At 39.1% G+C, this 11,297-nt stretch overlaps 1 long non-coding RNA gene across 1 annotated transcript; it reads left to right on the plus strand.

The window, feature by feature from the left end:
• The first annotated feature begins 8,647 nt into the window (after window positions 1–8,647).
• LOC124855924 lies at window positions 8,648–10,430 on the plus strand. Its single transcript, XR_007035186.1, has 2 exons — window positions 8,648–8,828; window positions 9,708–10,430. It is a non-coding gene; the product is annotated as an uncharacterized LOC124855924 (long non-coding RNA).
• The last annotated feature ends 867 nt before the right edge of the window (window positions 10,431–11,297 follow it).

The following is an 11,297-nucleotide window of genomic DNA, read 5'->3' on the forward strand; positions in this document are numbered from 1 at the left end:
TGCAGAAAGATAAAAGGAGCCAAAGAAGCATGATCACTGCTTTGTGTACTGCATGTATGTGTGTGTGTGTGTGTGTGTGTGTGTGTGTGTGTGTGTGAGAGAGAGAGAGAGAGAGACACACACACACACAGAGAGCCAGGGTGTTTGTCATTGATGAATCGGTGTTTAAGGACCTACACTTTACAGATAAGCAGGGACAATGATCAGGGTAACAACAACATTGCTACAATGTAGGTTAAAATAATATTTATCTATGCATATGCCATGGAAAAAAAAAACCTCCATGTAGATGATAGTCATTCATGCTTTGCTTTCTGCAGTTTATGAAAGAGTAAAGAAAACACAGAACATAGGTCTTAAACAGTGAGTTATTTAAAGCTCTTTCAAGCTTCTATATTGCATCTTTATTCATGTTTATTCAATTTAATAAGGAGTTTTTATTTAATTATATTTAAGCAAAAGTTTTAAAAAAAATGCATTCCTTTTTAATCCCACTCTGAACGTAACTATTTAATACAAGTTTAACAAGCACCAAGTAACATATTGTCATTTAACATAAATAAAAATACTCAATAAAACAAAATTGGGTTTGGAAGATGTTAAAGCAATCTTCTTTCAGCAGTGTTGCTCACTTAGTGCTATTCACTGATCAAGCAGCATTCACACCTCTAAAGCAACAATTTTTCCACAAAAGCAACTAGCGACAAATCTGTTGACTTTTTCAAGGAATTAAAACCTATTGGAGACTCTGAAGCACAGTTTTTTTTTTTCAAACTCTTTGCGATGAGCAGCATATGAAATTGTGTCTTTCTCTGATCTAAAATCTCTCACAGCCAGCCCAGTCCTCGCCTTGCCTCGCTCTGCAGTCCCTGCCAGCTACCGTCCATGTGGAAAATCTCTTAGCGGCCTATAGGGCTTCTTGTTGGACCATAGGTTTAAAAAAAAAAAAAAACAACACATCAAGCTAATGACAACTGAACTAAAAACCTAAAAAAAAAATTTTTTAATTGAAAAAGGAATCTTGCCAGTATCTTTTTGTCCTTCCCAAGCCTGAATAAAGAAGGAAGGTTGGAATTTAACCTTAAAAAAGAATCAACAGGAGAAAGCTAATTTGTCATTTTAAACATATTTGGGGTGGTTTGTTTTGCCTATTCACCTTTTTTTGACCCTCCTACAACATTATTTCTCTCCCTATTAGGCATGGATGCAGATGGTCAAAAATGTAAATTAGGTGATGAAGTAATTTAGAGGCTTCTAACAACTTTTAGGATAAAAACTAGCTACTGTCTTCATGGAGGAGTTGACAACACTGTCCGTCAGATGTAGGAGATCAAAGAGCACTTGGAGAGCATCATCTCTTACATCTCTTGACAGTAAACTAAGCAGTTAACTAAGAAGTCAATGTAGTCCTTGGCAAGCAATGTCAACAACTGTTGTACTGGCTGTTGAGATGAGGTAATTTACACTGGTTTTATTACTGCATCAGGTTTTAAATCAAGTGTTTATTGCAACATGAGAATATCTTGCAATAGACCCACTGCTTTGTCATCTAGTGCATCCAGGTGGATTCAGAGACAAAAACAAAAACACAGCAGTCCCTTACTTGTAGTTAAGACTGTAAATAATATTTTCTGTTATCCAATTCAATTCAATTCAGCTTTATTTATATAGCGCCAATTCACAAAACATGTAGTCTCAAGGCACTTCACAAAGTCAATTCAATCGAATCATACAGATTTCAAGTCAAGTACATACATTCCAATTAATTGAACAGTGCAGTTAGATTCAGTTATTTATTCAAATTGGTTAAAAAAAAATTTCTATCTAAGGAAACTGAACAGATTGCATCCAGTCAGGGACTTGCAGCATTCACTCCTCCCGGATGACCATGTAGAGACAGTGGACAGTCACTGGCATTGACTTTGCAGCAATTCCTCATACTGAGCATGCAGGTAGCGACAGTGGAGAGGAAAAACTCCCTTTTAACAGGAAGAAACCTCCATCATAACCAGAACCAGGCTCGGTGTGAGCGGCCATCTGCCACAACCGACTGGGGGTCTGAGAGAACAGAGCGGAGAAGGAAAAAGAACACAGAAGCAGAACACATAAGCACTAATCCAGGAGTACTTTCTATGAGATGGAAAAGTAAATGTTAATGGATGTAGCTCCTTTAGTGGTTTCATCTATGACAAAAAAACAGATCAACTCTAAGCCAGTTTTCAAGTTTAGAGTCTGAAAAAGAGCACATAGAGTTAGTCACAGTAAAAGCTCAGTCAGTATCTATGTCTAGGAGAAAAAATAGGGTTAAACACTGAAAGATAGGGCCAAGTGTATCATCGGTAGAAGATGAGCATTGAGTTGTTGGTAGCAGAAGCTTGGACGATGCCCCCCTCCAGGAAGGTGTCACAGGTAGATACAGAGTCAGACCAGGTGTAGCTTCTAGGATGAGAAAAGAGAGAGAACATAAAGTTAAAAACTGAAATAATAGCAAATAATGCAAAATTGGAGAGAAGTGTGAGAATGTAGCAGGGTGAGTAAAAGTGTTCATTATGTCCTCCAGCAGCCTAAGCCTATAGCAGCATAACTACAGAGATAGCTCAGGATAACGTAAGCCACTGTAACTATAAGCTTTATCAAAAAGGAAAGTTTTAATCCTAGCCTTAAAAGTAGACAGGGTGTCTGCCTCACGGACTAAAACTGGGAGCTGGTTCCACAGGAGAGGAGCCTGATAACTAAAGGACCTGCCTCCCATTCTACTTCTAGAATAGGAGGCAGAAAATAGGAGAAATATGATCTCTCTTGTTAATTTTCATCAGAACTTTTGCTGCAACATTTTGAATCAGCTGAAGGCTTTTAACTGCAATTTGTGGAGATCCTGATAGTAAAGAATTACAATAGTCCAGCCTTGAAGGAACAAATGCATGGACTAGTTTTTCAGCGTCACTCCTGGATAGGATATTTCTAATTTTGGCAATGTTCCGGAGATGAAAGAAGGAAATCCTAGAAACCTGTTTAATATGGGAATTAAATGACATGTCCTGGTCAAAAATAACACCAAGGTTTTTTACTTTATTACCAGAGGTCAATTTAATCCCATCCAGGTTAAGATATTCATTAAGCAGTTTCTTTTCCAAAGGCTGTGGTCCAAAGAGAACTTCTGTCTTGTCTGAATTTAGAACCAGAAAATTTAAAGTCATCCAAGTTTTTATATCTTCAAGACATGCTTGTAGTCTATCTAACTGGTTGGGCTCGTCAGGATTTATGGATAAGTAAAGCTGAGTATTATCAGCATAACAGGGAAAATGTATCCCATGCTGCCTGACAATTTTACCTATTGGAAGCATATATATAGTGAAGAGAATTGGCCCAAGTACTGAACCCTGTGGTATTCCACAATTAACCCTGGAGTTTAAAGATGATTTATCATTTACATGAACAAAGTGGAATCTGTCAGACAAATAAGATTTAAACCAGCCTAGTGCTGTTCCCCTGATCCCTACAGCATATTCCAGCCTTTATAGGAGAATATTGTGATCGACTGTATCAAATGCAGCACTGAGATCTAACAGAACCAGAACAGACACAAGTCCATTATCTGAGGCCATAAGAATATTAGTGACTTTCAGCAGAGCTGTTTCAGTGCTATGATGAGCTCTGAAGCCTGACTGAAACTCTTCAAACAGGTCATTGCTGTATAAATGCTCACACATTTGATTAGCAACTATTTTCTCAAGAATTTTAGATAAGAATGGAAGATTGGATATAGGTCTGTAATTTTTCAAATCATCTCGATCAAGCGAAGGTTTTTTAAGTAAAGGTTTAATTACAGCTACCTTAAAAACCTGTGGTTCTGATCCATTTACTAAAGATAGATTAATCATATCTAAAATGGGGCTGGTAATCAGAGGCAACACTTCCTTAAATAATTTGGTTGGGATTGAATCTAACATACAAGTTGAAGGTTTAGATGAAGCTAATATTTCTGATAACTCAGGAAGCTCCACTGGATCAGAACAGTCCAAACACAGATCAGATTCTACAGTTACTTCCAATATTGTCTCACTTGCTGAGGATGAAGTAATTGTCTTCGGGAGTATGCCATTTATTTTGTTTTTAATAGAATCAATTTTATTTAGGAAGAATCCCATAAAGTCATGACTGCTGAGAGCTAAGGGAATGGATGGCTCAACAGAGCTATGACTCTGTGTAAGTTTAGCAACTGTACTTCAGAGAAACCTAGGATTATTCTTATTCTCTTCTGTTAATGATGAGAAATAAGCTGTTCTAGCTTGGTGAAGTGTCTTTTTATACAACAGTTGGCTATTTTTCCAGATTAAGTAGGAATCCTCAAGATGTGTAGAGCACCATTTCAATCTGAAAAGACTCACAAAGAGAGGGATGGCAATTAGAAAAGTTTTAATGATGAGAAATTACATGGTTATTTCTTTGGTGCTCGGACCTGGGAGGAAGACATGAATGCTGAGAATGACATGAGCTAAGATGATCATTTGTAAGGCTCACAAGCTGACAAGCGAAGATGAACACGGTAGAAGCTCCTTTAAAAGCAAGGCGTCAGAAGGTGATTGGATGGAGAATCAGACGGACAGGATGCTGATTGGAAGGCCGGGAGATCGAAGAGTCACTGGAAGGTGGAGGCGGAGTCTTTTGTTCTGAATTTTCGTCAAAATTCCATTTTCTCTCCAATTTTCTAACATTGTGCTTTAAAGTACACAGCTCTTAATTAAACCAGGGAGCCAACCTCCTATGAATAATTACCTTTTTTTTCAAGGGGGCTGCAGTGTCTAATGCACCACACAATGAGGAAGTAACACTATGAACAAGAGAATCAATTTGTGAAGGGGAACAAACAAAGTTATTGCCCTCCCCTGTGTTGTTCTGTGATAATGAGGAAATTAAAAGAGTAACAGATTCTTTAAAGGTTATTTCAGGTGTGGAGTACTCGGTTAAATTAAACTCAAAGGTTATTAAAAAATGGTTAGACAGGACAGGTTTATGAGGAAATATTGTTATTTCTTTACACTCTATGCCATATGTCAGCACAAGGTCCAGAGAATGAAGACAAAGGTGGGTAGGCTTGTTAATGTTTTTAGCAAAGCCAATTGCGTCTAAGATAGCATTAAAGGATATATTTAGGCTATCACTTTCAGTGTCAACATGAATGTTAAAATCCCACTCTATAATAACCTCATCTGTATTTAACACTAAATCAGATAAAAAGTCTGAAAACTGATCTCAAAATTGAGATTAAGGGCCTGGTGGACGGTAAGAGTTGTAGCTATTGATTGGTCTGGGACTAGTCAATAAATCGGACTGAAAGATGGTTGCTACTCCTCCTTGCCCAGTATTTCGAGGTATGTAAAAATTTGAATAATTAGTAGGAGCTGACTCATTTATAGTAACATAATCCTCTTGCTGCAGCCAGGTTTTTGTGAGACATCTGATTGTCACAAATCAAGTTGTTGACAAGCAAAATCTTTGAAGAGAGAGATCTTAATGTCAGTAAGTCACATTTATTTGTTTTTATTTTTTCTTTTCAGTCTGAGTTGTGTTTATTTGTATTAGATTTCCCTGATTTCCTTGTTTTAGATTATTTTTTAATCTATTCAATTTTGACCGTGGGGGAGACACTGTCTTAATAGGGTAATGGGTGGGTAGCAGTACAGAAGCCGCAGAGAGGAGTGTTAAACTACGACCCTGCTTCCTGGTCTGAACCCTGGGTTGTCAGAGTTTTGGAGAAACTCTTATCCAGGGGACAAACATTGTAAGAAAGTGGTCCAGTTGATTGCTATATATTAAACTCTCAGCAGTTGGTCATGCAAGGCCACACCGACAACACAGCAGCCACCCTCCTCTATACATCATAAAGGGCCATCTTTATTTCTCTGAAACCCCTAAAAACCTTACATTGTAGCACATGGATAAAAAGAGGCTGCTGCAAACATGAACACACCCAGTGCCTTGCATTCTCAAACATAAAACAAAAAAAATTAATGAGATGGAGTAGAAATATTTAATTATTTAACTGTGCTATACTAAATAGGGTATGAAACAAGGAAGGACAATTTTTCAGCATAGTTTTTACCCTGCTGGTGTAATAAAATTGCAAACACCAAGAGTCTCTTCTAGGTATGAGGCATGGATGTGTTTGTTCCTACGAGCTCAGATGAGGAATTTGCCGCATGACAGAGCACATCTCTCCTTCTTAAGGAGCATTGTTGTATTTCATTAGGGATGATATTCATCACTTCAGGTAAATAAGAGAGCCATGCAAATCGGAGTTGGAGGATTTCCGGCTCTGTCCCCAGCACTGTCTGTTGCACACATTTAAAAACAAACAGACCAGTTGAAACGCATAAGCAAAAAGACAAGGGGGCAGATTCAGGATAGGAAATAATACAGTACCTTGCTAAACTATTCACTCTGCCAAATGGGCTTTTTATATTTCGGCACAAATAATGACAAGCATGTATTTTGTTGGGATTTTATTAAATAGATTAACTCAAAGTAACAGTTCATTGGAAAGAAAATGATAAATGTTTTTCACAAATCCAAACCTAAAAAGCTCAGGTGTGTCAGGATCTGTGCTTTGTCTGTTTGTTTGGTGCCTTTACTGTGCTTAGTCCCTAGATGGCGTGGAACCTGGAGGAGAGGTGACAGGTGTTCTTCATTCCCTTGATTATCTACTGAGGAGTATATTAGGAGGAGGCTGCCAGCAACTCACTACCAGAGTGTTGTCCTTTAGTGGTACACCTCAAGCCACATTACCTTGTCTTGTTCTTGCCTTGAACTTTTAGTAATTTGAATTTTGTTACCTTGCAGGATTACCAGAACCTGAACTTGCCTTGTTGTGTGGAACTCTGCCTGGATTAACAACTTCTGGAAAGAAGCTATCCAGCTCCATGAGCAAAGACTCTCACCACTCGTTACTTCATTGGACCTCACCAGTTGGCAGTCTCCTGAATTATTTGCTCCTTAGGTTACCACTCAAGAACCCTGTCCACCCTCCTCCTTCCACTGCGCCAACTTCTGAAAACCCTGGACCTTCTTATCATTCTGGCACACAATCATCTACCTCACGGGTAAACAACTATTTGGTCTCTCTGCTCCTCCACCCTCTGGTGGATCATTCCATCATCCCAGTAAGGCTGAATTATTCTTTATTTTTTGACCCTGAGTATTCCCTGCTCACCATCCTGCTTATTTTACAGTTGGTTTCCCGGTTCCAGTTTCCCTGCCCACGTCACTGCACTGTAAATAAACTCTTTACCGTAAAACTCCTGAATTGCTTTCTGCATATGGGTCAAATCAAGGTGTGCTTTTGTATTAATTTGCTTTGTCACTCCTACATGACTTGTTGCAAACTATAATTTGTATTTCCCATGGCTTTTTTTTTTTTTTTTTTAAATGGCTTTCTTCTTGCCACGCTTCCATAATGGCCAGATTTGTCAACTCTGCGACCAATAGTTAGCCTGGCAGTAGATTCTAACAGCTGAGCTGTGGATCTCTGCAGCTTCTCCAGATACACCAAGGATCTCTAGGCTGCTCTCCTCTTGGCTACTCTACTGTTTTATAATCACTGCTTTTAAACTATCACTGTTTTAAACTTCTTGCTTACCTGCTGTATTCTTTGGTTTTCATGGTGCAGTTTGTTCACTGATGTTCCCTCACAGAACAGTTGATTTATTACTAAGATTAATTTAGACACTGATGGACTATATATACTAATGAAAGTAATTCTGAAGGCAATACATAAGAAATGAAATACTTCAGATGGAAAAAAAACAAAATTAAATTTTCTTATTAGTTCATATTTATGCGCCACCTTGTGTTGGTCTACTGTATAAAATCCAATAAAGTACAGTACATTGAACTTTGTGGCTGTAATGTGAAAGGAAATACTATTGCAGGGCGCTGTACACATGAGCATGGCGATTTGTGATCGTTCATTATTCTGTACCTTAAGATGATGCATTGCTCTCAGGCTGGTTGGCAGCCTGGAGTTAAACAGCCATGGTATTTCCCCCTCTTTGAAAAAATTAGCCAGTCCTTCAGAGGCCTAGACACAAACAAGGCTGAACATGTGGGTCATGAGTCTGTACTTCTGGTCAGAGGTCCAAAGTGTTTGAGTGAAACGACACCCATGCGGTCCATTTGGGAACGGTTAAAGCACCAACCTTGGAGAAATGGCTTAGATTAGGACAGAATACAGACCAATTTAACAGGTCACAACCCTGTCTCAGAGCGGAAAAGCGTGTGAACACTGCCAGGGGGTTCTGTCCCATGATGAGATGTTGGAGATATCTAACAGTAGCTCTGACCCTGCAGCCGAAGCTGTCAGCCTATTGATTCACAGCTCGGACAGTTGGGAGGACAGGGTGGGGTAGTGTAGGGTCCACTGGCATGCTAGTGTGTTCATGAACGTGCAGAAGACCTTTTGTAATGAACAATGTGCTGACCAACAACAATGGAAAGGCTGGAATGGAAACTAACAGCTGGGGCTTTCATATATGATGAAATCGACAGCTGCATGTGAGAAACAACACATCCATTCATGACAGATGTGAGCAAACACACATATCTGGCACACACTGGACACTGGCCCCATTGTAGCAGGGCTGATGAGAGGGATGACATTGCAGGCTGTACGACTTGCAGCATGGGAGAGCCAAAGGTAGATGTTACCACATGCTACCAGACAGTCCTGTGTCTTCTACTGTTTTAAACACGACGGTCCCTGTCTGCTGCAGGCGGCGTGCTGGCTCTGGTTGAAACAGCCGACTGAGCGTGGGATGGATTTGGAGGTGCATGTAAGAAATATTGAATAATAGGTGGACTTCAATGAAAGCTTTGACGTTGATATAAACAAACATAAAAGAGTCAGAAGAACAAAAAATAGGGAAACAGGATAAAAGTGGCTCAGAACAATTTAGAAATAACTGTTAGAGAGAGAGAACAAAGAGCTCATTCGTTCTTTACATGTGAAGTTGTATCTTTTTATGGCTGCAGGGAAAATATCTACAGTATCTATGCAGATGTAACATTATCTTGCAGGAACAAGATCAGCCTCATGTTTGTTTACTCAGTTCAAACTCTACTGTTTGAGACAGTTTGAAACTGCTGACCAGGAGGCACCGTCCTTGTTTAGCAGATTGAGTATTGTGCTTTGGCAGCTGTATAAACCTGTTTCTGGCCCGCATCAGGCTCTCTGGGAGAGGTCAATGTTGGGGATGTCTGCCAGGTGAGAAAGGTTGGCTCAAGTTAAATCAATGGCCGCCAAAGGGGGTGGGTGGTGATGGGGGCAGGTGGGTAGACAGGCTGGCACTGATTCCTACCAGCCGGAGATAAAACTATTCCTGCTGCCGTTCGCCAGCCAAATCCTCAGCTTCCGCTGCGGTAAAGAAACTCATGCTTCAAGGCGGTTTAGGGGATTGATTTGACAGCTAATTTACAGGGAAGATTTGCATAAGACTATGTTCTAATGAAGCAGGCTTTTCCTTTCTCTTCTTTGTCTTTCTGCACTCTCTATTTTAGCTACATCCTTCCTTTTTTAGACAACAGCAAATAGTAAGAGATAATGTAAGCAAATTAAAGGGACAAGAGATTCAAATTGGATATTGATCAGGAGTCTTAAGCCCTGTGTTTCCTCCTGTTAAAGCTTGTGTTTAAATGATTGATTCACAATGTAGGTTTCCACATCCCACTGACTTGGAGTTTCTCTGGGAATGGTTGTGCCTCTTTACCATCAATAGGCACACAACACGTCACGCCATGCTAAGTGCTTTGATGCAGCCATTCAAAGAGCCCAGACTATCTGATGCCAGTCTCCCAACGCCCAGGTGTCACCCAGGTATGGGCTTTCAGAGAGAGCAAGGACAAACTCTTCACTTCAACAGCTCCATATAAAGCAGCCTGACTGACAGCAGAAAGGACAAAATACAATTTCACTGCTATGTAAATGGCGAAGGAGGGAGGAGAAAATAAAAGGCTGGAGTTATTGAATCCACAGAGAAGAAACGTTTTCTTTTCTTTCTGCTGGAAAGTTCAAACTTGACTTATAGTCAATAAAAAAGAGGACTGTGTACAATTTTTCCAAGGACCATCAAACTACATAGTTCACATACTCCATAAAAGACATAAATACTAATCAGCACCTATCTTCTTTTATTTATTTTCAAAAGCGACAATGCAGATTAATAAATATGGTTTACCCTGTAAATATACCAGATTTAGCCAACAGGCCTTATTTCATATGAAATCCCAAGTCTGTTGTTGATAAAGAGCTGATGTCAAAGATGTTTTTTGGGTCATTTTTAGAAATATAAAGCTCACCCTTATCCGTGCACTTTTGAAAATTAACATTTATGCAGACATCTGGTAAGCAATTAATAAAATGTGTGTAAGAAAAGCCACTCCAAGAATAGAGCCTTGTTGGACGGTCAAAGTAGGAGGATTTGATCCCACTAACAATCACATTGCTGTGATTGTGTTGGTTACTGACAGCAATGTGATTGTGTTGGTAGTCAGAAAAACTCTGAAAAATTGCCAACATTAATGTTTGCGCCACTGTGTTTTATCAGAAATCACCACATGATGAAGCACTTTTAGTAGATTGCATGTCACCTGATTCTTTTTGGTATTCCTGGCATCTGTAATAGAATCTAAAAGGTGAGAGTCAGAAATCAAAGCGCTTATAAAACAAGATTATTAATTATAATGCTTTGAAGCAGAATGGTTGTTTGAAAATGGAAATAAAGTAAATATATAATTGCTGCAAACAATTGAAATTCTCACACTCTCTCTTTCTTTAATGGATTTCTTACAGCTTGGATTTGATTTAGAAATGGTTGCCTGCAATCAGTGATTTTAAAGCACGCGGCAGACAGGAGTAAGTGGGAGCCAATCACTAGGCTGTACAGGCCGCACTTAACTTCCTCTCCTCCTGATAGCGAGAACAAAAGGGAATAATGATGGGAAAGATGGAGGCCTCAAAAGATCAAGAGAGAGAATTTTAGTGTTGTATATAGGGAAGGAAGAATTTGACTGAAAAATACAGGAATAAAACATTGGAAACGATGTAAAGAGATATAACAGGCAGAGGGAAAAGGGTTAAAAAAGTAACGTGAATAAGTGACTTGGTAAATCTTACAACTGTGAATCTCCCACACAAACAGCTAGAGTGTTTCTCTTGATAAAAAAAACTGTATATTTATTATAAAAATTACATTATAATGGCATCATAGGTAAAATACAACAGAATGAGAAATTGAAAAAATAGC

The sequence above is a fragment of the Girardinichthys multiradiatus genome, chromosome 19, assembly GCF_021462225.1.
Source record: "Girardinichthys multiradiatus isolate DD_20200921_A chromosome 19, DD_fGirMul_XY1, whole genome shotgun sequence".
Taxonomy (NCBI): Eukaryota; Metazoa; Chordata; class Actinopteri; order Cyprinodontiformes; family Goodeidae; genus Girardinichthys; species Girardinichthys multiradiatus.